This window comes from Triturus cristatus, chromosome 6 (assembly GCF_964204655.1).
Source record: "Triturus cristatus chromosome 6, aTriCri1.1, whole genome shotgun sequence".
Taxonomy (NCBI): Eukaryota; Metazoa; Chordata; class Amphibia; order Caudata; family Salamandridae; genus Triturus; species Triturus cristatus.
In genome coordinates, this window is record NC_140589.1 from 1,190,739,039 (window position 1) to 1,190,752,917 (window position 13,879).

The window sequence follows — 13,879 nt, forward strand, 5'->3', positions numbered from 1 at the left end:
ATAACGAACTGCATAGCATCGCATTAGGACTGCCTTAGAGATCGTGAACTGCTCATTAATACCGCAAGAACCTACAAGTGATTGCTGGCCTAATAACCGGCAAAGCAAAATATTACGAATACGCATATGTTGAATTTCTATCGTTTCGTCTCATCGTATTCCTTTTTATAAAGATACCGCTATTTTTATGAAACCAGTGTGGTGTCCATTTGTGGTGTTATCACTGTGTTACTGGGAGTGTGGTTGCAAATACTTTGCACATTGCCTTGGAGATAAGCCTGGCTGCTCGTGCCAAGCTACCAGGGGGTGAGCAGGGGTTATCTACGAGTGTGTCCCTCCTTACCCTGACTAGAAGCAAGGGTCCCTATCTGGACTAAGGTACCTACCTCAGCCAACTGGAGACCCCCAGTTCTAACACAGATGTAGAAAGAGAGACCCTGATGCAAAAACACATCTTCATGGAGTGGGGATAGGTTTGCAACGACGACACAAATGGGTGCCTTTAAGAGACTGGGAAGATCCAAGCAGCATTAGCTCAGCACTGCTTAATGAGTACTCATTCAATAATAATGCACGTCATATATATTGTGGGAGAATTTGGTTATTTTTGCATCTGTCTTCCTTGTGTATGTTTGTTTTCTCTCTCTCTGGGAGACCAAGTTGGCTCATGTTCATATTAGGGATCACGGATGTACATGTAAATAGAGAGGAGAATGTGAGGTTCACAGAATGCTGGCGAGGAATTGTTCTTACGCTTATAAATCAGTCTATGAAAAGCTTGTGCTGCTGAAAGCAGCTTACTTTTGGAATGGATATTGTCCTACATCCAGGTGCTATCGAGACACGATGGACCTATGTGTTTTTTACTGGACTCGCTCAACAATGGTATTTTTAAGTAATACGAAAAAGAAAGGTGGGAGGAACGACCATTGCTTGAGGTTGATGTTAAAAGCTCACTATTGTCACGTGAGACATTGTTGAATCACTCTCCAGGACACTATTCTTGTCCGCTCCTCCAAACAAATTGCATAATTATTAAGCTATTGACTTTCTTGAAAGAATGCTAGTATTCCTCCCTTGTGAAATAGATGACATACACTGCCAGAGCAAACCAAAGAATGAGGGCCCCCTACAGGAGGGTTCTGTGGAGCTAGCTGTAACTGATGACCTGTGTAATTATGCACTTCTTTCGCTGATTATTTACTGGGACGTACCACTATTGCTGTGCATTCCTGCATCTTTGTTCCTAATTATCCCTTGTTTAAATAGTTTTGATAGTGTGCCTACCGATTTAGGTGCTGGGTTATTTGAAACCGCTGCTAAGGAAAACACTTTTTCCTGCAGTCAATTGGTAGTCACCGAAAAAAAGCTTAAAGCTAATAATGTTTTTCAGGTGCAGCTTAGTCTTAGGAATCAAGTGGCTGCTGGTTGGAAATAAAGAGACGCCATAGCTGGCCAGTCATGGATAAGGGCAGAGTGCTGCTCCAGGTTTTTTCACTGGCACTCCTCATAACATACAGCATATAGATTTAATACTGTCATCAAGATCATTTTCTAGAATCTCTAGGAAATTTGTCGATCACTCTATATCAGCCTCTTTTAAAGGTGCATCATGCTAAGGCCAGAAAAGTCTCCCTTTAAGAGACTGGGATTTGGGAGATTGCAAATTGAAATCCTCCGATTGTAGAACAGAACCCCATCTTGCATAGGCTACTGGGATTTGGTCAGCCATAAGCATGTTAAAAATTGGAAACGTCGAGGGGTGTGGCTTGGATGGCAGAGCAAATGGCTGCCTGATTCCATCGCTCTGCCGGATCAGAGAAAAGAACCTTAAATCTCCGACGAGCAAATGCAGCAAAAAAAGCAGCGGTCATAGATCTGCACATCGGAAGAGCCCTGGCCAAAGGTGTCATTTTCGCGGTGGTCCTCAGGTGCCTGGTGAAGCGAGAAAATTGAACCACGGCGCGGAGGGTAATAAGAGACGCGAAAGCAAAATGGCGGCACCTCAGCTCTTCACAGAGCTCCCCGCAGAGTGACACAAAGCTGTGAAGATACAGCTTTGAGACGCATCGAAACGCCGCTGATGCCGCTTATCCCACCTGCCACCATCTACCAACAACTGAGGCAGCTCTGAGGTACGGACACGGCAGCTGAAGAGTGAGTGAGCAACCTAGCGCAGGCGTGAGTGGCGGCAGTAGCAGTGAGTTGACAGTGCGCTATCAATGCAAACTGCCCGGAGCCTTTAAAGTTTGCGCTAGAACGCAGATTGGGAGCCAACTGTACTCAACAACTTGGGAAAGTAAGGGCAGTTAAACGTGGCTAGCCTGAGCTGCTAAACGAAAACGAAACGAAAACGAAACTGAGGTCCTTCATAGTGTCCCTCAATGTCAAAGGTCTTAACCACCCTATTAAGCGCCGGAAGATCATAGACTACTTAGCTAAAACTAAGGGCGACATAATCCTATTACAAAAGACCAAACTATCCCTGGAGGATGCCAAACTAGTGAGAAGTAGCTGGATCTCACAAACAGCTTGCTCGCCCGCCGACAAAAAGAAACGAGGAGTTATGACACTGATATCCAAAAGATCCAACATCACACTAGACTTACAGTCCCACGATAGCGAGGGCAGACTTCTGGTGACACATTTGGTAAGGAGGGAGGAGTTAATCCACGTAGCAAACATGTACAACCCCAACGCGGACAACCCATCCTTTTGTTCTGAAGTGTCAGACATGCTAGATAACGTTCCACAAAGTGACCTCATGGTGGTAGCAGGAGATTTTAACATCCCATTGGACCACATAAGGGACAGAGAATCCTCCTGTCAATATCACCCTCCTAACTCGCATAATGTGCTCCAGAATATCTGCTCCAAATTTAACCTAAAGGATACATGGCGCCTCCAACACCCGGACACTAGAGACTACACATTTTATTCTAACCCACACAAATCTTACACCAGGATAGACTATATACTACTCTCTGGGTCTCAGACACATCTAATCGAACACTCAGACTTAGCTCTAAGACTAGTATCAGACCACTAATATATGAGCCTAAAACTGAGCGGGTGCCACAACGAAGCCGTTTTAATAACGATGTACTCTCAGACCCTGCGAACAAAAAAAAGATTGAGGAGGCCATAATAGACTACCTAAAACACAACGACACCCCCGGGACTAGCACCACCACACTCTGGGATGCCCTGAAGGCAACCAACAGAGGCACAATAATTGAAATAAAGACAAAAAGAAACAAGAGTACAAACCTGAGACTAAAACAGCTTGAGCAGGAGATCAAGAGATTAGAAATGGACCATGCAAGGTCCTCACATGATAGCAAGATCCTTGCAAAATGAACACAAAATAAGTACAAATACAACAAAATCCTGAGTGAGAGGGCGGGACTGTGGATTAATAAATACAAAGCCCTTAACCTTTGCGAGGCCAATAAAGCAGGTAAACTCATTGCCTCCTACCTCATTAAACAAACGCAACCAGTTTGCCATCACTTCCATCACAGACTCAAACAAGTAAACCCACACATGACACAAAGATATCCTCAAGACCATTCATGAGTTCTATCAAGAACTTTACAAAAACGATCATAACCTTAATTTAGAGGAGTGTACAAACTACCTGGATAGACTCGGATTACCGCAGCTAAACACCGAGGAGACACTCAGGCAAGGACAAGAAATTAACTATACTGAAATCGATACTGCAGTCAAATCACTGAAAGAAAATAAAGCCCCTGGGCCAGACGGGTTTACAGCCACGTTTTACAAGACCTTCTTAGATCAGCTGAAACCAACAATGAAAAATGTTTTTAACCACTCAGCGTCGGTAGGGACAGTATCACAAACCATATCAGAAGCTAACATAGTAGTCATTCCAAAGGAGGGGAAAGACCAACTGTCACCAAAAAATTAGAGACCCATATCCCTTATCAACGTGGACTGCAAAATATACGCTAAAATATTGGCAATCAGACTCAACTCTTTCTCCCCAAACTGATAAGCAACTCCCAGGTCGGATTCCTACGTTCTCGAATGTCGAATGACAACACCCGACTTCTCTGCCACATATTAGAGCTTGCGTATACTAAAGATGAACCAGCAGTAGCCATCACATTAGATGCCGAGAAGGCCTTTGATAGAGTTTCGAGGGCCTTTCTGAAACGCTGCATGCAATCGTTCAATTTAGGGGCTGTAAGAGAGTGGCATCGACTGCATAGTTGCCCCCAACTTTTTGCTGATGTTTTGACTGTTTTCTGACTCTAGCCAGGCTGTGGCCCTGCTATCCAGGACTCCAGCCTATCTGCTTCCTGTCTAAACTAATGTGAGTACCCTAGGTACATATCAATTGGATACTGAGGACACCCTATCAGCCCCTTGTAGATGGTACCCTAGGTACCCAGGGCATGGGTCCCTCAGAGGCCTACCAGGGGCTGCAGTACTTATTGTGCCACCCCTGGGACAGCCAGACAAACTGACACCACCAGACCACTACTGTAGTCTGGGTAAGGTGGTGCTTGCACCCCTTACAGGAATATAGGTATCCTGTATCCCACTTAATACAACACATATATCCTCATAGGTCACCCCTAAGGCAGGCCTTGCTAATCCTACAAGGCAGGGTGCTGAGATATGTGTGAGGGGGAACCCCTACCTGAGTAGGACCCCTCTGCAACCTTTGTAAAAACTAGTGCGAGGTTGTTTGTAGTGCAGCCATACCATATACTCTTAACCGCATTATAAGTAATCGCAAATGCGTGATATCTTGAGAGTGGCTGCACAGAACCATGTCGTGTTTGGTGTCAAACATGTAGGAATCATACCCCCAATCCAGCCATGGGAGTGAGGGCATGATTCCCCCCTGCTATAGGGGCGATATGGTAAAAGCGGCAGATTTTAGACACCAATGTAAAAGTGCACACGTAGTACAAAATGGATGCTACCCGCCACCCACACGACTCTGGCTGCCTGTTGCTGGGCAGAACTCCAGCCACGGCAGCTGGACAATAGGGATCTTGTTGCAGGGAGGTGCTCCCACCTCCCCAGACAGACTATGTGGATTGGAACTGGGTGGGTGCACCATAGGATGTCTTTCAGACTTGCACGTAGGCTTCTCCAGTGCCTACTTCTGCATACACCGCCTCAAACCGGTTCAGGGGCATCCTGTCCCCTGCACAGGCGGGAAAACACACAAAGGGGGGAGGGTGTAGCCACCCTTTCCCGCCTGAACTCTCATTGGTGGGCTCTGATTTAGACACTCCCCTAATCCTTGGATAAAGGTGGGTGCAGGGTCCCCAGAGCCTCAGATTAATCTTGGACTTCACAGACTTGAACCTTCGACTTGCTGCCGGACAGCTGAATGAAGATATCTCCCTTGGGGTAAAGGAGTTACCCCCCTGCTTGGCAGGCACCTGAAACACTGAAAGTGACACGGTTGGAACTCCGCTGCCTACCTTGAGGTGGGTTTCCAAGCATCCCAGAGGTCAGTGAGTGTGCACAGCAAAGCTCAGCACCGTGGACCTCGTGGGTGCCGAGATCCCCAATACCCCAGGACACCGGCCACCTCTTGCACAGCACACGACCCCGACCACTGGGGAAGTTTTGCTTTAGCCCATTATTGAGCCAACCTCTCAGCATCATCTGTGCCAAAGATCGACGCCCTAGCCTGCTCCGGTGACCCGTGGGCTCATCTTTACGCACGCCAAATTGCTGCCTCCCACAGTCCCTTGTCTCTCAACTGGTGGGCCCTAGCGGAGGTCAATCTTCACTTTAAAGTGCTCTCCTGATTGCTCCGGGCCTGCTCTACAGTCTCCTGGCTGGAGACCTTGCTCAGACCTCGTGGGTCTGCACCGTAGCTGTTTTGTGATCCTTGCGTGGGTTGCAGTTGCCAAGGCTTAATGGATCCAATCCGGACACTAACACCGCAGTGGCCTTCATCCTTTGTGGGACAGTCGCTCTCAAGAAGCTGGCATTCCATGAAGCCTCTTGGATCCCGTGGCTGCCGATCCAAGCGACCCATCTTCCACCTGGAAGCACCCGATATTGAAGGGCTCTTTCTCCTGAGCCCCCTGGTCACTGTGCCGTGACCCAGACTCTGTCCCCTCTGCTTTCAGGTCCTTACCTTCAAGATCTACATCTACAATCTGCACGACATCGACGACGCTTCACGCCAGCAGCAGTTCTTCACCTTTTTCCATTGAAAACGAGATCACGGCCCGACATCGAAAACGACCTATGCACCCGGCTTCCCTGGGGCAGGTAACAGTGGTACCTCGGTACTGTCGTGGGTGTGGGCCCTCCAGGAGCTTAACTCTAAGCTGCTGAACTTGAACTCCTGCTAGAAGTGTTTAGATTCTTGCAATTTCCAACCGCGACATTCTCCATAGGGTTTAATAGAGATCCCAACAGTAGTTTATACCACTGCACGCGTCTCCCGTGGGTCCCCTTCCTCACTACCTTGGGTGGTTTCGTAAGGGGCCAGCGACCCTAAGTGCCCTAGGCACTGTCTGTAGAATTGTCGTGGTTCTTATACCACTTTTTTAATATATGGTTTGGTCCCCCCCTGGGGCCCTATGATTCCAGTGCTATTTATTGTAACTATCAATGCTTGTTTGAATTGTATCTTTACCTCCAGTTTCATAAAGAGACTAGTGGGATTATTCTTAGAATAAATACATATATTTTATATATATACCTGTGTGGACTACTCTTTCATTTGGTTATTCAAGAGGTTATCTATGGTAAAACAATAAGCTTAACACTCCTTCAAGACTTAGCCTGAAGGCTGCTCTCCACAGCTACCACTAGGATAGCTTTCTTTAAAGGTTGTCTTTTAACCTATCACCTTAAGAGTCGAATTCGACTGGTGCAAGGTGTCCCCTATAACTAGTGGACAGCATATGCCAGGCCAACTTCTCACAGGGGCGGGATATATTTGGACGGTTATGGCTCTGTACGGGGAACCATCAGCCCGAATCGTCATTAATGGGTCACTCTCTGAGCCTTTCGCGCAACAACAAGGTACTAGACAGGGATGTCCACTATCCCCCCTCATTATTCTTACTGGCACTAGAATCCCTTATCCAAGGTATCAAATTAAACACGGACATAAAAGAGATCGATATCAATGGAGTTGAAGTAAAATTAGCTGCCTATGCGGATGACATATTAATAGTAACTGAACAAACAAAGACATCAATTGAGGCTCTGATGGAGACAATAGCTATATACTCCGGGTTCCCAGGGTATAAATTAAAGAGAGACAAGTTAGAATGCAAACCACTAAACATTCACTGCACGAGAGACTCCCTGGGGATATCGGGCTTAGCTTGGCAAGTAGGATATATCAAGTACCTAGGTATAAATGTTGGTAGTGACTTAATAGACACGCTATTTCAGAATGAGAAATTACTGCTAGGAAAGATTAAGAATCTTCTGGACTCCTGGTCTCCAAAATTCATGACGTGATGGGGCAGAATCGAAACAATTAAAATGATGATCACCCCAATGATCAACTATCTGATCAGTATGCTCCCGCTCCTCCTCACAGATGATTTCCACTGCAAAGTTGACATCCTGATCTCTAAATTCCTTTGGCGAGGGAAAAAAGCACGGACTGAATAAAAACCAAGGAGGGGTAAATCTAGCAGACTTTAGAATATTCAAGCGAGCCATCCTAGCGAAACAAGGCTCATATTGGATATCACCACCTACCGACTACACGTCGGTATGGCTACTGGTAGAGAGGGCGATCCTGAATGACCTAAGCCCCCTGGCCCTACTAACAGCAAATAGATACCCCCACATTTCCATGTCCATCTTTAGAAACACAAAAATCGCGCTACTAAAGGTAGATAAAAAGCTGGAGAACAGCATCAAAGAATCAAAAATGGAGTCGCTCTGGGCCAATAGCAAGATTTTGTATAAGGGGAAAAGCCTAACCTTTGATACATGGATTGGGAAAGGTATCCATTACCCTTTCCAACTAGAAAACGAAACATACCCTATCACATTCACAGACCTCAAGTCAAGATACAACCTAGCTGATATTAAATCCTATAACTTTTTGAAAATTAGAACGGCCCTGTCAAAAACCAAACTATCTGCCTCACAACCATCAATCTCCCGATTTGTGTCAAATAATAACAAATTGGGACACCAGGTTTCTCAGCTCTACAAACTTCTCCGCCCAAAATCCTCTAAACTTAATGATAAGACTGTGGCCTATTGGGAGAAACAAATTAAAACCACACATAACGAACAAGAGTGGTCCACGCTATGGTGCTCGGCCTCACGTAATAAGATCTCCCCGGTGCTCTCACAAACAAAATTTTGGCTGCTACACAAGGCGTTTTGGACCCCGGCCCACTTATTCTCATTAGGTTCCAGGGATGACGAGGTATGTTGGAACTGTAACAAGGAAAAAGGAGATTTAGCACATCATATCTTTCATTGCCCAACACTCAAAACATTCTGGGAGAAAACCTTTGGTTTTATAAATGGATGGTTTGACTGTACGTTAACAAAAGAATTTCCCACCCTCACCATGGCATTTATGTGCTCAGACTTGAGATCTGAACCCGATAAGGACCTACTAGACCTACGTCTGACAGCAGCAGTGAAAATGGTCCTCGCCAATTGGAAAGACACAAGTAAGACTTCTTACAAAGGCTGGATCAACTGGATCACCCATCTCAGAGGTGCAGACAATATTGCACTACAGAACTCACCCTGCAAACCAGCATCCAGAAAGATGTGGAAATCTCTTGACACTTATCTAGACTCTTATGAACCACCATGAAATAAGACATGCCGGCAGTAAACAATTTGGCACCCCCTATGATAGCACCACCCAGACCAATGTACTTAACTGCCCGCAACTAATGTCGTCTTCCCGGGCCTCCCGCAGGGGGGGAGCCCTACTCACACCAGCCTACAGGTGCGACAACACCCCCACAGAATGTTAGATGTAAATGATAAGGAATGTAACTCTCCTCGTCTAGCTCCTACATCTTCTTTCCCCCCTGTGTTTTCCATCTTTTCTGTCTACCTCTCTCTCTTTCATCTTTCCTTTTTTTTTTTTCTTTCCTCTTTTAAATTACTGTCATGAGGGGTTAGTGTAACAAACATGATATAATGTCTCAATACACTGAAGTACAATCTAAAAAAAAAAAAAAAAACTGGAAACGTCAATAAAATTATCGAGGTTGATGTTCCTAAACCACATTTATAGATCTGACTTAGGAATAGCCTTAGAAGTTGATTATTCATTAAACACAAATAGGAGATTACAGCTAGCATATGTGTGCCATTTTTTATGGTTTGCACATATCAAGACCATATTTGGTAACTTATGTATTAATCTTATGTGGGCTTCTCTTGAGTGCATGACTATACATGTATGGATAGGTCAGTCATAGCTATACAATTTTTTGATGAAGTTGAGAAGCGTCTCCCTAGCAAAGGCAGATAAAGTCTGACTAGCTCACCTGAGGGAACGTTGAATATGCATAGCCCTCCCCCAGTCATAATTTCCTGCTGCAGAATATCACTTAGGCATGGCGTCATATGGCAGAAAATTATCCCTGCATCCTGCCCCACAAATGAAAGGTGCTTTGTTCTGTAGGAGTCCAAGGGACTCAGGAGTGGTGAAAGGTGCAGGGACACGTCTGTTTAGTCAATGACATGGATGGTAAGTAGGACAGTTCGAGCTCTGGAGATGCACTCTTTGCTAGGGCAGAGGCTAGAGCAAGGGGGTTCTTGCCTTGTTGAGGGCTTCAAGCTTAGTGTAGAAAACAGCAATGCTGCCAGGCAGCACCTGACTATCTGCTGGCCCTCAGCTGCACAGCTGCTGCGGTAGCAATGTTTTGCTACATGTCATGGAGCCACTTTTTAAAAACGTTTATCTGAAAACACACCTATCTAAATAAATAAGTCAACATCGTAGAAAAGAGAAATATGAGGTTAATAATTCTGGAGTAAGTGAAATACGTTTGCTATGTCTATATGGAGTTATTGGCTCTAGGAACTTAGGGTCATAGTCATGTAAAAGTAACGCAATGCAGTGCAGCAAGTCACCTTGCTGTGCTACGCTGTGTTTCAGGGAAAGGACAGGAATGTGCCATGTTTAATAAAATACAGCACATTCCTGTCCTTTCCCCAGTGCTGGCGAACAATGGACTGCCTCGTGCCAACACAGGGACCCTTGTAACCTGTGTTGCATGCAGGATTGTTTTGTACAGAAAGGGGCACCTTACTACACAAAAATAATACCCTGAGCTGAGGCATATTCCTCTATGTGTGCGGCAGAAATCAGCACACATAGAAAGAGGATGTAAAAATGAGAAATGAATATATTTCACCTCGTAACCCCTCACCTGGGAAGGCGTAGCATTTTGGAGTATTCACATGTCTTCAAGCAATGGTAAATCTGTGAATGTGTCAACATCCATGGGAGTTGCATGGTATTACAGCCAGGCAACACCCATGGAATACCTTCCAAGAGTAGAGTAATGCAACATAGCGATTTGCGGTGCATTGCATTACTTCTGATTTATCAAGCCACTCAGGGCCACGCAAAGTGGTATTACGTGGCTTGATAAATCACATTTGGGGGTTAAATCACACATACACAACGTTGTGTACTGCAAAAGCGATACAAACCCCTTCATAAATATGGCCCTTACTTTTTGTTGCATACATTTTTCAAATTGTATTTGCATGTATTTTTTCAGTTTTAACTGAATATTTTGCTTCTCTTATTCTGTAGTCCTCTGTAAAGGATACCTTTTAAGTCTTCTTTTATCTCTTTCTTAAGTCATAATGATATAAATGCAGTTCGGAATATTTTCAGGATATTTCTCTGGAGCTACATCATACTCACATAAGCTCTAACTAAATTGTGGTAATCACATTTTTATGGACAGCCTCAAAAAATTGGGTGAGTCTTAAAAAATAGATGTAATATTTTACACTTTTTATTGATGTGCAAATATATTACACATATCTCTAAGTGTTTTAATCTGTCAGAGCTTAATGTACATGAAAAGTATACCTTTCAGACGCATCCTAAGTTCTGCAGTTTTTCTTGCCAAAAATGCATTGGTAAAAATTGTTAGTGCAGGTATTGTACTTAGAAGAAGTTAAGGATGGTAATATTGCAGGCACAAGTGTAATTTCTGTGAGGTATTGAAAATCAGAATGAGAGCCACATTTGCAGCTCTTTGATGGGGAACTGATTACATTCCAAGTAAAAAAAAAAAAAATTGGCTTCTTTTTAAAAGAAAACATACGTGCATTTTACTTAGTTAACCTCCATTGCTCCATTGCTTACTCCTGAGGCGAAAAGCCGGGAGGTGTTACTGCCGATCTTTTTAAAACTGTTTGTTGTGTATTTGCTTTTAAAATACTTGCTTATTTGCACAAGTGATCTTGCTCTGTCACTCACCTTGACTCCCAGAGCAGCTGAATATCAGCTGTTGGGAAACGGAATTCACTCGTTTCTTGGCGCCATTGCTCGCCGAGGGAGACGATAGCCACGCCCATCTCTTGCTGGCCACGCCCCCTCCACAGAGATAAAGAGGGCGCGCTGAACTCTAGCGCTGCTCCATTGCTTACTCCTGAGGCGAAAAGCCGGGAGGTGTTACTGCCGATCTTTTTAAAACTGTTTGTTGTGTATTTGCTTTTAAAATACTTGCTTATTTGCACAAGTGATCTTGCTCTGTCACTCACCTTGACTCCCAGAGCAGCTGAATATCAGCTGTTGGGAAACGGAATTCACTCGTTTCTTGGCGCCATTGCTCGCCGAGGGAGACGATAGCCACGCCCATCTCTTGCTGGCCACGCCCCCTCCACAGAGATAAAGAGGGCGCGCTGAACTCTAGCGCTGCTCCATTGCTTACTCCTGAGGCGAAAAGCCGGGAGGTGTTACTGTCGATCTTTTTAAAACTGTTTGTTGTGTATTTGCTTTTAAAATACTTGCTTATTTGCACAAGTGATCTTGCTCTGTCACTCACCTTGACTCCCAGAGCAGCTGAATATCAGCTGTTGGGAAACGGAATTCACTCGTTTCTTGGCGCCATTGCTCGCCGAGGGAGACGATAGCCACGCCCATCTCTTGCTGGCCACGCCTCCTCCCACGTCACTCGCTACCACTATAACTCATGTGTCAATACCGGAAGCGCAGCGGACGAGCGCAGCGGGCACGCCGATTGCGCGCCGAAGGCGCGCTTAAGGCAAGCTCGTCTGCGCTCGTCCGCGACGAGGACGCGCCTAGCGCCACCAACTCTGCCCAATCCAGCCCTCAATCCACCTGCTACACCCGGGATGCACTGCTCAATCTACGAGGGTATGCGCACGAAGGTAAGCTCACCTTTGAAGAGACTGCTTCTCCCTTAACTGACCTCACCCACAAGGGCTTAATCGTAGGAGGTCTCTTGAATGTCAGATCCCTACCTAAGCATGCCACTGAAATCAATCTCCTTATAGACTCTCACCATCTAGATGTCCTTTTTCTAACTGAGACCTGGACACATGCCAACTGTGAGATCGACTTAGCATCTGCCTGTCCGCTAAACTTCAACATTCTACATCTCCCCAGACCTAAAGGCCGCGGCGGCGGAGTTGGCGTCATCTTCCGAGCCTCCTGGCAAATAAACACCATCGACATTGATCCAGTACCTGGAACTGAGCTCTTTGGTCTGGCCATAAACTGCCACCCAGGAGTCACCTTTACGGTGATCATCTGTTACCGACCGCCAGGGGCATTTTCCCTCCCGCAACAGCAAGCTCTTCTCACGCTCATCACAAACATGGCAACCTCCCATAACAAACTTATTATTCTAGGAGACTTTAATCTCTGGCCCAACGGCAGCCTAGATACAGGACTAGACAACCTTTTGCTGTCTTGTGCCAGCGTAGGGCTTCACCAACTGATAAAGGACCCCACCCACTCCGCAGGCAATCGTCTTGACCTCATTTTCTCGAGTCCTGATTTAACTCAAGTAGGCGACATTCTGCCTATGAGTTGGACGGACCACTCGCTTATTAAATTATACATCACCAACGCCATAATAAGAAAGTCCAAGAATAGCTCTCCACCACAATTCCCTTACCGAAATTGGAAAGCTTTAGAAAAACTCAGCACCACCACCAAAGTCTTCGAAGTGCAGGATAGTTTCTCTCCTACCAGCTCGGTGGAAAACAACTACAGATCCCTCAGCTCGAGAATTACTTCTATCACGGACTCGGTTGCCCCATTAAAACACTGCAAACCCAAAGGTAGAGCACCTGCACCCTGGTACAATGACTCCCTCAAAACCCTCAAATCAGCCTGTAAACAGGCCGAGAGAAAGTGGAGACACGGATACTGTGACATTAATAAAGCCCTCTGGAAAAATTCACTCCGTGATTACAAATCTGCCATCGCAGAGAGTAAATCGAATTACTACTGCAGTACTGTAGCCAACGCTGCTAACAGCCCAAAAAGTATATTTCAAATCCTGGATAATATTATACATCCTGACTGCGTCAAGAACTCTGTCCCACCATCTCAGACCCTTTGTGACAATCTCGCTCTGTTTTTTACGGATAAAATTGAGACCATCATTAACAATCTGGCAACGCCCCCTTCACATAACCACTCAATCCCCCCCGGAGCTTGCTCCACCAACCCTGATCCTCCGAGATCAGCGTGCCCTCCTATGAATAGTCTCCTGGCCTTCCCCCTGATTTCTCAAGCAGAATTTGAGAAACTGGCACGGGGCATTACCTCGGGATCTCCCCTTGACCCTCTGCCCCCAAAAATTTGGAAAGCATGCGGGCACGAGTTATTCCACACCCTTCGGATGATTTGCAATCAATC